Source organism: Rhyacophila brunnea, unplaced genomic scaffold, assembly GCF_057557595.1.
Source record: "Rhyacophila brunnea isolate RB1 unplaced genomic scaffold, BYU_Rbru_1.0 scaffold_21, whole genome shotgun sequence".
In the NCBI taxonomy this organism is placed as follows: Eukaryota; Metazoa; Arthropoda; class Insecta; order Trichoptera; family Rhyacophilidae; genus Rhyacophila; species Rhyacophila brunnea.
In genome coordinates, this window is record NW_028232871.1 from 19,688,800 (window position 1) to 19,705,737 (window position 16,938).

A 16,938-nucleotide genomic window follows, 5' to 3' on the forward strand; every position below is an offset into this window, starting at 1 on the left:
AATCGTATTTGTAATGTCGTACATTTTTAGCAATGCCATCCAGTAGGTCTATAATATACACAAGGTGGCTATCGACGGCTAAAGTGATAAATATTATCGCTTTATAATATTTATGTATCGAGGCGGTTAATTGTTACAATAAGTTGATCGTCTAAACTGTCAAAAAGGTCTATCACGCTCTAAAAATTAGCACAGCCAAGAGAGAGGCTGTTGAAATATAGCACTTTTTGACAGTTTAGATTTTATACTGTTAAATTATTGTAACAAGTAACCGCCTCAGTACATATGATAAACTACCATTGATAACCGCATTGTGTATATAGCTTTGCAGAAAGGCTTTATTGAATTTTTCCGGCATATTCGCACAGACATCATAGTTATTATCAATATGGCTAAGTAATTTAGTAATAATTACCAACGGTTAACTTTAAAAAAAATGTATATTTTAGAACAACAATAATAATTTGTAATTGGGCCTCTAGTTTTAATATACCTTCGTTGCATATTGTATTCTGTGTTTAAATATAAATTAATTATATTATGGCCCTTTCAAAACCATCGTTTTACAACAGTTTAAGTTTCCAAACATATACATAATTCAACAAGTTTCTTGTAATTTGTGTCAGCAGTCGTTATGTTCTGGTATACACATATTTATGAATCCCATGTTGAAACCGTGTCCTAAACTAACAATATATTTTAACTTGATATTATACGAATGGCATGAATATACCCACTAGCATGTATTATGTACTTCAAATAGCTTGGGCTATATCTGAAAGTACCCCTCATGAACTCGCGACATTTTGTTTATGGATGCATTTCCATAAAATTGTCATTTTTGTTCGAAATTTGAAAGCTACAATCATCCGTGTTCGGAAACTTGTACGTATGCAAATCGCCGTATCAGACTTCACCGTGAAATGTTGTATCGGAAATATATTGCCGTATATTAAAAACCGTCCAACCTCTTTGGGTCGTATAGTAATGACATAAAATTCATGTCTAAATAAAACACGGTTCTTGTCGGTTTACACTTAACAAGAAGCCAGTTGCAAAAAAAATTGAAAATAACCGACATACTGAATTATACGTTAGGTTAGGTTAGGTTTTCATTCTTAAATACATGAATTTTGCCAAAATCAGCTATGAACATTGAATTAATGTTTATATTGAATCTAATAAAATTGGAGACCGTATCGTATACGGTCATCTCTTTCCGATAGAAAGCTCACTGCGAACTGTGGCACGGTGAAATGTTTTACGTATAATTTACATATAACCAAAATCATCGGCATTCACTTAAAAATTCGGCTGCCTAGATTTACTTGCTTTGTAATAATATTTATAGTAATGTTATAATGTTATAATAATATATATAATGTTATAATAATATATATTATGTTATAATATATATATATAATGTTATAATATATATATATATATAATGTTATATATATTAGGCCCAGCTCATGGCCCCCACAAGGGGGGGGGGCTGACAGGGCTCTATCTAGCCTGGAGGCCCGGGCTCAGAAGGGGCCCGGCGAGTCTAGTCGACCAGATAAGTTAGATAAACACACATTACAAATTTGCATTAATAGTAAAAAAAGTCACCTGCGGCGCTATTTTTCTTCCGATAATATTATTATTTTAAATTATGTGGTTGTACTATACAATTTTTAATAATTGTGTATCAATACTCGACAGCTCCATAATTCAAATGGATATATATATATATTCAAAAAACACTAAATATATACATTAATTTTACCGCGTACACCATTTTGAAAACGCTACTGTAGAGTGTCACACTGCCTTTATTCGTAGCGATAGGTAGGAGGGCCCACCAAAGATCCTATCCCGGGGGCCCGCTTCAGGATGTGGGGGCCATGGCCCAGCTATTTATTTTTGTAGAGCAAAATAATATACCAAATATTTTTAACTATAAATAGTCTTGGAAACTTAAAATAGGTAAGGTACACAGTTTCAATAAATTATTATTTAACCTCAACGTATGTGTGTGAACTAATCCACGGTGTAAAGAATCTGCGACTGTCTTGAAAAAAATCAATCTATTCAACATTGGACAAACGAAGGTCATTAATAGGTCTCCTGCTGAATGGATAGAGATGAAGGGAGAAGGCGTATCACTAGGTATGAACATATACTACCTTTTATAAACAGTAAATTATTGAAGGCACATTGAAACAGGTACATTAAAAAATTACACTTTTAGACTATAGGTACATCTAGACGCCACCCATTGCATTGCTAAATGAAGCTGCGTGTCGTGCGTTTGGTTTGTGGACGAGCGAACGCATTTGTACACAAATGTTTAAGACCATAGACCTTAGACTATAGATACATCTAGACGCCAAATGAAGCCGCGTGCCTTGCCTTTGGCTTGTGGGCGAGCGAACGCATTTGTCTACAAATTTTCGAGACCATAGACCATTTCGCTAGTGCTCGCCTAAAGTGCTCGCACTAGACGCTCAGAATTAAAATATAATTTTCTATTTTTTTACGTTATATAGTATTTTTAAGCGGTCAAAATGCAACCATTAGATAAAGATATCCATAATTTAAGCTATTTTAAAGAAACACTAGGTCACTGATATTAAAATATATAATAATATACAAATACATTATCACGAACATGACCAACTTACCTATGAAACGTAATACCGTCTTCTTATTTTTACCACTGACTTTACAAAAAATATCAATTTTAGCAACACGCGCTCGCAGGTTATCGACGCTTAGCTATGCAATAAAATAGATTTGGCGGCGATACCACAGCAAATCATCTCACACATCTGTAAACCCTTTATCTTACTCTAGCGCCTGTCGCAGAGATTAAAAGGGTGCCGAATACTTTCTCACTCGCACTTGTGCATCGTTTTTGTTCAGGCCTTGATTACACTACATATTATTTAAGCATGCTGAAAGAAAATTTGTATAATTGGTGGAATTGTGTTGTCTTTATTTTGATATTATTATAGAATAAATGTAATAATCAGTTTCTCTTTTAATATTCTTCTTTTCTTGTGACATTCACTTATAGAAGTCATTCAGCATCAAGACAATATAATAATATTCTCGTATGCCTTCCATAATAGTTGGAAAGAACTGCAGTCGTGTCAACCATGTAGGTTCTTAAACCAAGAAATTCGGCGTAGACCTTCTCTACGTTTCCCATTGATAATGACCACTGAGATAATAAGTTGAAAAATGCTGTACTATTGTTCCCGCATAATGTGTCCAAGATACTAGTGTCTTGGTGTTGATTATACGTAACCCATACGCATACATAAAAAAACGTATAAAGAAATATATCTACGATATTTTATTTATGATTTTAAAGACAATTGCGAGGGATTGGCGTAACAAAATCTAGTAGGTGCCAGTGGTGCCAGTGGTGCCACTGACTTCTATATTTACCCGGCCGACTACGCATCTTTGTGTGTACATTTCCGTATACCAAGACAATCATCACTTTGGATGTAGCGATTGATATCTAGCATCATGACCCTCACATCCTGAAGCGGGCCCGCAGGCTAGAATTTTTGGCGGGCCCCCTACCTATCGCTAAGGATAAAGGGAGTGTGATGCTCTACAGTAGCGTTTTCCACATGGTGTACGCGGTAAAATTAATGTGTATATTTAATGTTTTTTCGTATAGTTTAAAACATCCATTTGAATTATGGAGTTGTCGAGTATTGGATAAACAATTAAAATTTGTATCGTACAATCACATAATTTTTAATAATAATATTATTGCAGGAAAATAGCACCGCAGGCGACTTTTTAACTAGTGAAGCAAAGTTGTGATGTGTGTTTAGCTAACTTATCTGGTCGACTAGCCTCGCTGGGCCCTTCCTGAGCCTGGACTCTCAGGCTAGGGCCTTGTCAGCCCCCCCCCCCCTTGTGGGGGCCATGCCTAGCATGCAGCTATAACTACTGGTGCTCATCTAAATAATTTGTATTTTTTTTGTTCCTGGGGAAGGTTCGGACTCTAATCCCCCACCCTGACAGTCCAAAGAGTTTTAAAGGTAGGTTTATACAATCATATCTAAAAATTTATGATACAATAGAAAAGATTTAGATATAATTAATAAAAGTCTAGTTTGGGATAATATTTTAATACCGAATTGTTTATCATTTTTATCCGTTTCGGAAATAAGCTTTTACCATAAATGAATATTATAATATTAATCTAATATGGTAATTTCTGTTTCTTTTTTATAAAAAAAATCAGTGGTGTATTCATGTGTATAATTAATTGTTTATCTTTTCATTTTGTTCGCCGCTCGCTACTCTTATTTTAAGATAAACAGAAAAATAAACTTTTATTTACTCCGACTTTGAAATATTTCAAAATTTATGTGAGCCTAGTATATTGTGTTTTTCTTTCGATAATTTCGGGGGAAATTCAGCAATATTTACACAATATTATTACGCTTTCGACTGCTTAATTTATATGTCACGGAGGTGCGTGTCATACACGAATATATCACAAACATTATACGTAATAATATTATGCTATAAAGCCATTTCACGATATACGCTGCATAACATAGCGCGGTAATTGAATTCAAAATCACGATAATTGTAATCCACCATTTGCTTAACAGAATCAACTTTATCATACATATATAAATATATATCATGTAGAATATATTATTATATTATACGTGTTCGCGATCAAAAATCATTATTTACTGAAAGAATAATGCATCATCATTGTCGTATTTAAAGTATTATATTTACAATAATGTAGTCATCCAAATGGCCAGAATATCTTTTAACATTACAATATATATTTGTAATTCGTTGCAAAATGTTTCCCATTATTTTAAGGAACCACAACAATATATTATAAAAAATAGCTGTTTTTTAGTACGTAATGGAAATGAGAACAATGTTATTTTCTTTTATCTGCCATCGACTTCAAAATATTATTTTTAAAATTGGAATTGCACAGAAGACCCGCGTATATGTCATTGTTGATATTGTATTGGGTAGCTACTTCGTGTTCTTTATTTATTTGTATTGTAATGTTCATTCACGTTAAGTAATATTTAATAAATGAATCGAGATAGAGATCGTCACAATTTTATTTAAAGAAACGTATATTTACAGATGTTTTTATAAGAACGCGAAAATAGACTGCTTGATACAAAATATTATTTAGCAACTATGTATTACCATAATTATCTCCTCAGCATTTATGTCAACAAAAACGTAATAGGATATTACTAAGTTCATACTGTCGTATTCAATTACAAAATAAATAATTAAATATTTAAATATTCTTCTATTACTTTACGTTACGTTACTTTGTCAATATTTTCAATATAACTTATCATTTGAGTAGTAAACGCCGCACAATTAAATAATGTGAGAGCGCCCTTCTATGAAGTCGTAGGGGCTGATTTGAATTTTGCCTGTCAAAAATAATATTTTTATTCCATTTATCTTTACTCCAAAACATGGCAATATTTTTTGAAAAAAAATCACCTTTTGAATTTGAATCACCCGCCGAATTTAAACCTGTGACATGCAGTTCAAGATGTGGAAATTCTATATGCTTATAATACATCTCTAGGGTGGGTAGCGTGAATAGACAGTATTGCCAATATATAATAAATAACAAAATAAAAATAGGTTTTCTAAAACTAATCATTTAAACTAAAAAAAAACAATGCACAACTATTATTATTAGCCTGGTCGCCACAAAGACCAACAATAATACTTTTTAAAAATTGTGGTATCTTATTGCAGACGTGAAAATCTCTTGACATAGTTTAGTATGTCCGCATTGTTTTAGCTTTGTTTTTCCATCTTTACGTTACTTTTATTAGAATCATTTATTTTTGTCAATAATTAATCTTAGAGCTCCTCTTTCTCATGGGCACTTTTATTAAGAAAGTTTCTGTTAGCACAGTCAAAACACACTCAAGTGTATAGCAACCTCAGTCTTTAAAATCTGCTCCTTAGACATGTCCAGGCGTAAACAACTGCTGATGCTTCATGTACAAACGCAGGGCATTGTGATACCCTATATTAAGGGCGAGTGTGGTATGATATGGGTTAGTTTAGAATCAACTTTTAGGTAATGCAACTATGTTTATTATAAGGCTTTTAAGAATACAATTATAAGCATGTATAGAATAGATTAATAAATAAAAAATAAACTATTCGTTATAGACAGAAATTTAAAACAAGATTTTCTTTATGACTTAAATGATAAACAGGTCATGAAACTTAAGAAATAGAAATCCTCAAGGCCTTCGAATAATATCAATTTTTACGTGACAAACATTAACAGATATTATAATACACAATACAGACGTATATAACTATTGAAAATAAAATATTCGGTAGATACTGTTCGGTTATCAGGAATACAGCGGAAAACACATTTTGAAAATACCCGATATACTGGATTATTTGTTAGTTTGGGTTAGTTTAGGTTAGGTTAGGTTGGGTTATGTTAGGTTTGGTTAGGTTAACCTAACAAATAATCCAGTTTATCGGCTATTTTCAAAATGTGTTTTCCGCAGTATTCCTGATAACCGAACAGTACCAAATATTCTTTAAAACGTTTTTAATTTTATCCTAAATTTCTCCACAATTGAGAATAAACCTCATACAGAAGGCAACCCACTTGATCCACTAGACAAGACAAGTGACTGACGATTATTGTAAAATTTTAATTCTTTAGCTTCATATGCTTTAATTTGGAGATAACGTGAGTATTTTTTTTACGTTAACAATGAAAATTTTTTTTTGTGTTAAAGAAATTTTCACCCAATCGATAAGCTAGCAGGATTTAGGTACGTATCTATATTGCATTTTAAAGCTTAGTTAAATACTTTTCAATTCTGTTATCTAATTAGTGTTTGGATACCTACATGATAAGTACATCATTATCAAGCGTATATTAAGCAAAATCCTTAATTATTCAATATCTGATATAGAAACTTCATAGGATTCCAAGGATTCTGCGTCAATTTTAATGCCTGTATATCAGGTAATTATAATGTTTGATTAATGAAATTCTCAGTATAGTAGAGCTTTCAATTATACTGTTTATCGAGAATGAATATATGATTTGCGAAGGTATTTATTACATATACCTAATACTTAACACTTGAATACATAAATGTAATTGGAATATAATTATCATAATTCCAATCTTAAAAAAACATAATAATATAAACAACTTGAAGTACATCTCTCTATCCTGGAAAAGTCGTAATAGATCCCCAACTAATCACTGACGAAGATTGCGTAACTAAGAGAATCGCATTAACCTATGCTTCTGCAGTCCTCTATCTTCCCCTGTATTATGAGTTAGAATAAATTATACTTCTCATTGCGGAATTATACTTCTTATTGCCAAAGTATGCAACTTTTTTATTTGCTAGTTTTAAGCCGTCTAGGTTGATAATGTTTTTAACCCAGGATTAGGGATTCCAAGCCCGGAATCCTAAATTCCGGGATCCCGGGATCCCTAGCTATTTTTGATACCCATGAATTCCGGGATTGATAAACATAATCCCGAAACTTTCAGGATTGATTTTTATATCAATTTTATAGAAAATAAAATTAAAACGAAAATATAACAGAAAAAATACTTTTAATAACAAATAACTACATTAGAAATAAACTGAGTTTGAATGAAGTTTGATTTATACCCATGTGTAAGTTGCCGTTTCATTTTATTTTTTCACATAAATTAATAAAAATGGGAAAGATTGGAAAAAAACAATGCTTTTCACTATTAACAAAGTAATTCCACCTCTCATACGTTTTACGGCAGTTTCATATTTGGCTGACTAATTAGATTAATGAAACGGAAAGACCATAAGTATACCATGACTTTCTTTACTATTTTAAATCTCGCTAACCCATTCATTAAGTCTTTACTATCAGAAAAGGCAATCTCATATTAAATTCACATTATTATTTATATTACAATATTATTTACTCCATTAAACTTATGTATTTCCAAGATTGAACGTATACAATATTAACAATAAATGTCTCAAATAGTATAAATTATTATACTAGATTTATTTTTGACCGATTTTATCAATGTTATTTGTAAATTAAATTTTTTTGTATTAACATGGAAAAAAATGCCAATCCCGGGACCAGTGTCGGGATCCCAAAATTGTCAAATTGTAATCCCGAAATCCCGGGATCAGAATTTTGGCTCGGGATTGGATTCCCTACCCAGAATATCTTCACGTTACACTCATACGGCCACATCTTAAAAACCCTCAGTCTACCTATTATCCATTTATTTAACGCCCAGGTTTTGACTTCGTAGACTAGTACGGGTATAATAATATAGTACCGGATCGCCACTGAAGACATGTTTCATTTTTTATAAGTGCTTCTCGCCATCGCAATCCTGATCGTAAGATTAAACATACATAATTCAGAAATACCTAAGAAAAAGCTTAAAGAGATCATGAGGCATGCTAGAAATCAAGGTATATAAGTATCTACCTATTTTATTTACAACGTTTTTCTTAGCTCGTATTCTTATTTGTCCGGTGTTTTTTTGTCCGCTACAAATCTTGCAATCGATTTTTAACTAACTTCACGACTAGCTAGACATTTGAAACTTTTAGAATATATCAGAACACGATGCCAATGCATTTTTTTAACAATTTTAGCCATATTTAAGTAGAATTGAATTCATTTTCAGTTAATTCTGTTTTGTATGAAAATTTATTTTGAACGTTTTATATAAAAAGTTCTTTTTATCTTGTAATTATTTGTATCTTGATTCAAAATATAAAAACCGGTCGACAATATTAACGAAATTTGAAAATCACTTCAGTCGCAGAGTTATTCGTTAATTTTGATGTTATAAGGTATGATAGATTTAAATTGGTAAAGAATATTGGCCAAAATCAACGGAATGTAGGCCCGAGTTCCGCCGGCAGCTACATTTTTTTTTTAAATATTTTTTGAATACGTGTGTTTTCGAATTATGAATAGTATAATACATACTGTAAATTAGAATTCTTACAATAAGAGGAGTCGATAGCTACACATTATTTTGCTGACTTCTTCTTCTACCCGTTCCATGCAGTATCGGGAGTCGGATACCATCTGGTCAATCTTCATTTAATTTGCATATTGTTACCTGGAGCAATCTGTTAGAGATGAACTCATATCAATCATGGAGATTAATAATCAATAAAATGCGACGTCTTTTTCGGCTACATGAGTTTACTGTCGAGGCGTAGATTTCTAGTTTTGATAGTTCGCATAATTTTTATATTTTATTCCATTCATTGGAAGTTGTCAACTTATTTTTTTTCATCATGTCAGTCGAAATAATTTACAGGATAAGTCAATACAAGTAAGCATGACATCTTAATATCGTCACTGTTCTGGCAGAAGATACTAATTCGAAAAAATGACATATTGAGTTAGTTATACCAAAATGTTCTTTATTTCAAACTTTACCGTCTGGAAACCTTCTTAATAAATAAACAGTCTTTATTTTAAAGTCATCCTTTTTACGATTACTTAAAAAACTCACATGATAGACCATTCAATTTCGAACATTTTAGCAACTTCAAAGTCAAATTACTTAAAACTACTATTCTCCAGTTAGTGTGTTCTGCCAGAACAGAGACGATATTTAAACTTGGTCACCAACACGATAGGATACTCTTAATTACCGTCATTATAAATATATATATAATATTACCTATGTAAATATAAATTATTAAATTACTTAATAAATATGTATTATATTCAAAAGGATCACATACATAATACCGCAAGCTTTTCTATGCCCGAGCTTTATACAGTTAATATCTACTTAAAAGCCGTATGAACGATCTAAGCGGAACATGTAAAATTTTCTAAGAATTTTCCATACCCTTTTGTTGCGGCTTAATAACAAGGAATTACCTTTCCCGGAGAGCTATCGATCCCTCTTGCTATATCTTACAGCAGAGAATATCAACGGAATAATATGTTACAACCATTAACAATATTATTATATATTCAAATACAGTACATGGATACCTACATCGACACACCGTTTTTAGCTTGATAGAAGTAAAAAATACTTTCGTCAATAATTCAATTTTCGTCAATATAATTATTATCATATAATTATTATTAATGTGTGTAACTTTTGGTTTTTACAGTGGGTGTTATCAATATTTTATCAATCTCTAGTTTTTGTCATTCAAAATTTTATTTTATTATAAACTTTCAATGCTGCATATATTTGGATTCAATCTTAAATCTCGAGTTCTTCTCATGACTGAGGATCATGACCATGGCCTCCACATCTTGAAGTGGGCCCTAAGGCTAGGATCTTTATCGGGCCCCCTACCTATCGCAAAGGTTAAAGACAATGTGACGCTCTATAGTAGCGTTTTCCAAATGTCGTTTACGGTAAAATTAAGGGTGTTTAGAGTATTTTTAATACTTACATCTACTTAAATTATGGAATTATCAAGTAATGACACTATTCAAAACTATATCACACAATCACATATTCTAAAATATAACCATTATGGCGACTTTTTTTACTTTTAGAGCAAATTTGTCGTGTGTGTTTATCTCACTTATTTGGTTGACTCGCCACGCAGGGCCCCCAGACTAGAGCCCTGTCAGCCCCCCCCCCCCTTGTGGGGGCCATGATCATGACCATCTTTTTTCATCTTTTGAGTGACCAAAACTTTCCACCTCTTTTGATCTTCTGCTTCACTCAAGGTAGAGTTAATTCTGCGCCCAGTCATCTCCTTTACTTAGTCGCTCCAGCACGTTGACGCTCTTTTTCTACTTTTCCTTCTCTAAAAACTACCCAAAACTACACGTTAGGTTGCCCAGGCCACGCTGAACAATAAATTGTTTAAATAACTGTAAAATTCATCTCAGTCATATTGTCGGGAACCGTTCCTTTATCTGTAATTTCTGGATGATTGACTGATTCGTCCTGTGCTCTAACCAAGAAATACAAAGCATACGCCAACACCGAATTTTGAAGGCATCAATAATTATTGTCGTGCGCGCTTTAGGCTCCATGAATTAAACAATTAATTTAAGAATAATAAAAGAACATTAGAAAGAGGCAACGATTTTTTTACTTATATTATAAATAATTTTTCCTATTTTTAAATTTTGTGTGGCAAATAGTTATCTTTAAAAGTTAAATTATAATTTTTAGATCCTAAACGGGCTTTATCGAGAAAACTATAGTTATACAAAAATATTTATTAAGTGTTTATTTTACCTAACGCATAATGTCTGAGACAAATGCTCATCAGTCATACTGTGCTACTCAGGGAGCACTTTTAATGTATATGTAGGGTATCAGGGTATCACTCCGAAGAGAGATGAAGGAGATTTAGTAACTCTATCGTCTAGCTGGATTCTGTTTCAGGGACATAATGATAACAACGGATATTTTCAGAGAGAAGCGGTATAATATATGTTTCATAATACTTGGTACAGATTACAGCGTATGGTTATATCAAATATTTATAATATTGTGATTTTACTGAGGTACCCCGATTGTTCTAACCGAGCGTGCAAATGACGGGAGTCAAGTCTGTTACTGATCTGCGCATCTATTCTATACACAAGACTGTTTTCGGTTCACTACGGCAGCTAAATAGGATAGGAAAGTATCGAATTATTAACACTTATTGTAATAGTTACAATAATGTAGTTATAATTGTTACAATAAGTCCTATGTTTTAACGGCACCTCTGGCTGTGATAAATTTTAGACCAAGATAAACAGTTTTGACAATTCAGATGGCCAACTTATTGTAATTGTTACAATAAATGTTAATATTTAGACACTTTACTACCTTGTTTAGCTGCCGTAAAGGCCGAAAGCAGATTTGTGTAGAGAATAGATGCGCTAAATAGAAAAATATGTGAGCGAAAGTCAAAAATAATAAATGCAGCTTTTTTTCTCCCTATGTCTCATTCTCTTTCACTCTGGTGGCGGGTCTTTTATCTGCAAAATTTCTCAGAATTCCGTCTGATCCAGACAAAGTGTTTTCCAGATAATATTATAATAAATATTAAACAAATGTATATGCTGTTCCCCGTTGTTAACCATGCTCATTTCTCCACTTGATAATGAATTCCGGTCTATTTAAGGTTATGAAATAGATTTGCCTAAGAAGGGATGACAATTTTATTGGTGTCAATGAGTATCTTTTATTTATCATAATAGTCACTTGTAAATGTAATAATTTCTTTAAAATGTACCTATTTATAATAGTAATATTGACAGTAAAATCCTAAGAAATGGATAGTTTTGTATAATAATATGATTTCTGTTTTGCAAAAATCTTTTAAAAACACAAGTAAAATAAATACAATGCTAAAAAAGCGGTGAAAAATCTCGAAATTTTAGGCTTGTTTTAAATAAGTTTCAAGCCGCTGCAGGCAGTCTCAAGACGTTAACAGTACAAAAGGCGCCCACAATAGGGGATCACCTTTTGAATTCTTGCTTCTACTTGCGATTCTATTCTTGCGTCGTTTGAGAGGACGGCCACATTTTTCCACTTGCTACGTTTGTCTCGTGGGCGAGGACACTAACAATGGAAAGAAAGTTTCATCAATATTATTCACTCCCTCAATTAAATTAAATCTTTATAATAATAGAATTATTTAATTATAGTAATCATTAAAAAATAAAATAGCGTTTCTATACTTAATAATATTGCATATTAGTAGTGAAAAGACTATAAAGACAGGTTCTCTTATAAGAATAATTAGTATTTATTTTAAAAAAAAAAAAAGCGCGGGTGTTAAGGGCGCAAAACACCCGAGTAAGAGGATTTAAGGAACGTTAAAAGTCTTCAAAACCAGTGATCAGAAAATTAAATAAATCATGAGCTTTTTTCACAGATAGTAAAAAAGTCAACTTCATTAGGCTTCCGTGCTCCATCGATACAATATTATATTATTCGTTCGTTCCATGTTGCTTTGCATTATAATTCAGAACATTATAATATTATATTTTAATACGGTAAATACGACATAATTTTTTTTATGAATATAAAATAATAATAGAATATTTTTCTTTGATTTTTACCATATTTTATAATGTCATAAATATTACAATTAAAACAATATATTTCCACAGAGAATTTGCAGTCTATAACCAATATAAAAATTTAAACCTGCACCTATGTTATTCACGCTAATACGCCCTACCAACTAAGATAAGTGCGTCAGTGGCGAAGGGTGAAGGTAGGCTGTTAAGATCTGACATAAATAGTGCACACTAGACTTTGTTAGTCATACTTATTTGTTTTTATTGAACTAGTATATAAAATTAAATTAAAGCCTGCCTAGCCAAACCATAATAGCTTAGGTATGCTATGGGCGATTCGACAAAAATAGTGCACACTTTTTCATTCATACTTATTAATTGTTTTCGTTGAATTATGGATACATATTATTATAGTTGGTGTTGGTTAGTTTTTTTTAATTCATTATGCTCTACCTATACCATACCACAAATGATAAAAAATATTCATCTATTTATAAATATCTAAAATTATGAATGGTTTAATGGCAAATATTTTTTATAACGAATATTTTTTGACTATTATCTACTATAATTTAGATTAGGCAGGGTTTAATTGAATTTCAAAAACTAATACATTCCATCTACAGTCTACACATTGTAGTCTTAGTTCAATGAAAACAATGTAGTGTGCACTATTTATGTCAAATCTTAAAAACCTATCCCCACCCTTCGCCACTGATGTGCGTCCTATCTAATTGCTACAAAATTAACTCTAAATATATTATAATAATATTGATGTTTTCAAATATTGTATATTCATATTCAATAAAGAATTTTATATTCTTAAAATCATGTGAGTGAAAAGAGTAGTTTATAAAATGTAATATAATACCGCCACTAGATTTATCTGGTAACTATTATACTTCACCCTAATGCTGGGTCATACTCAACATAGACATTCCGATAAGGCGAAAAAAACTTTATTTAAAGAAAACGTTTTTACATTCAAAATCGTCAGTTATGTCTTGACGAATCACGCGTCGCGCTCGTGATCTCGCGTTGAACGAATTTGAGAAAAATGCTCCGCTGATTGACATTTCGCATCACAGAGGGGGCGAGAATCAAATTTAGCAAGTCGCACACTCTTGCTGCACGTATATCAAGTGGGTAGAAAGCATTATTTTTTGTACCCCATGTGAAATGATTATTTTTAGGCGGTACTGCACACAAAGAATCGACGCGTGGTTTAAACTGTAGGTAGAGAAAAAACATACAAACAATATACAGACAAGAAAAATCATCATTATAAGCAGGGTCGATTCACTGCTCTGGTCTTCATCTATTTTTCTTAGTCCTTAGTTCTTTGCTGCCACGTACATCCACCAAACTTTATGAATTTATCTATCGTCGGGTTCGTCGGGTTTTAGGGCATCCCTGTGGTCGTTTAGTGCTCTTTAGGTTCCACTGACGGCATTTATCGAGCGGTTGTCTACTTGCCGAATGACATTTCCTGCCTAAGATAAGATATAATACAGCAATCACTGTATTCAACTATTTTTTATTTCGATTTTTGTAAATTATAAAAATATTTTTTTTCGACTAAATTTACTACTTTATCAATACGTTAATTCAATTAATGCACGCGCCATCGACGTAGAGTAATGGCGGGTCGTCCATATGCACTGTGGATCTGCAGCACCCCCAAGCAAATTGAGAAAAATGTAATATTATACATACATTTATGTATATTATCTGAAAATATCAATATTATTTAAGAGTGTTAAACTCGCCCGCGCACCGATACATCCAATAATAATTATCATACACCGCGATGAAAGTGATACATCGCGTGATTTCATGCAGTAACATTTTTGATAGAATATGCTGGAATATGTAAAGGAGGGGTGCGGGGAGCGGGGCTCGCCGCTCAGAGCTTTGTTTGGTACTGCCGCTTTGGCAGTATTTTCGTGTTGTGAACGTTTTCGGGTAAGGCGACTTGAGCTAGTCGCGACGCGCGGTTCGAGTTGCGACAGATGTCGAAAGCCACTGAAAGGTGATAGACCTTCTTTCAAGGAAAAAAGACAGAAGAATCAATTTTATTATAAAATAAAAACACTTATAATGTTTAATTTACATAATTTTGATATTAATAGTAAAATATAATCCAAATAAATATTTATTTTTATTTTTAATCAACTGCAGCACCCCCAGATATAATATCCACGAGCCACCACTGTTTATAAGTATTGCACCACGTCAGTTAACGCACGCATACAAAAACTAGTTTTAATAGTTTAAATAATAATATTAAAACATTTTTATTAGGTAGGTACTACTAGTCTTTAGTATTTGCATAGATAATAATTAGTACTAAATATGAGTTTGTTTTTGTTTAAAACAAATGAACGCCATTCAAAATTGTGTTTACTTAATTTTTGCTTACAATACACAACTATGACAACTGTCACTTTTTTGCCTCTATAATCCAATGTGGGATCTGGACCGCCTTACGGAGAGGTTACTTTACAGATTTTTTTACATTAGCCACTTCCTCAACCTATAAGGTCTAGGCTCCGAGTCCAATCACATATTAAAATAAACTACACGTGAAGTTGTTATATAATCGAAATTTGAAACAGAGATAACCCAATACGTTACCGCTCGCCCATTGCAGGTCTGGTGGAAAATTGCTTGTTTAATTCTGCGTTCCCATTTATGTCAATTTTTGTCACTCAACTATCTGTTCAATGATATGTAAATTGATTAAAATAGAAATCAAATTTCAAAAAAAATAAGTAGGTAATTAATTGAATTAAACGAAGTTGAGGTCATTTCTACGTTTAGTCGATTCAACTGGTAATATTATTCGAGTCTACAACATATATACACAAATGAATTTTACAGAGTGTATTTGCTTCAGTTTCTGAATTAAGTGTGACTTTTTCATCCAAAAAAGTGTTATGCTTTCAATTCCACTGAAACTGACGTGAGTTAAGGTTTCTATTAATAAATATTCAACAGTTAATAAAAATGATCAACAAAAATTGACATTGGTAATACGATATAAGGTATAAGCTTACTTACTAATACTATGCCATTAATATGACTTATCTTGCACATATATACACAATATAATATATAGCAGAGATTGGAATAAAAATAAATCTTTACAGTGTATACTGAAACACCTACAAAATAACATTCAGGTATGAAAACAAATTTAAGTATGCGAGACGAACTTATACACGAGCTTTAAGCTATGAAGTGGAATTTTATTTACGAATGTTATATATTGCAAAACTGATGATGCAAAAATAAGGAACGTGCACTGAAAATCAAATAATATAAAGCTCAGCAACGTATAAAAAAGCAATCAAATTGAAAGTGTGTAGACATTGATAATTTAATATAATGTTGTTTTTAAGTAAAAATAATAAATCACGAACGTAGAATTTATACGATTATCAATATGATACATAATGCTATTATAGTAAGATATTTTATTATTTATATCTACACTTTGATTCGTCAATGCGTATTTAGATTCAGAGAAAGGACCTTACACTAACATAATACTTATATTAATACTTTCGACCGAAGGTACTTGATGGAATTTGAATTTAAATTCTAATGGATTCAAGCTCTGTACTATTCCATTTAAGTCGTTTTTTGCGACCCGAGTAATTTTTTTTTGTTAAAATAATGTTATAAAAGTAGGTACCATGTAAGAGTATTATTAAAGACTAATATCTCATTAGTTAACTCGATTAATTATTTTTTCTTAGAATTGACGATTTACACCTCTTGAGTGTAGTATTTTTATTGTTATAAAGAATAATGACCTATTATTAGGTTTGACGATTTATTATAATACTATGCTATCCAGTGTAT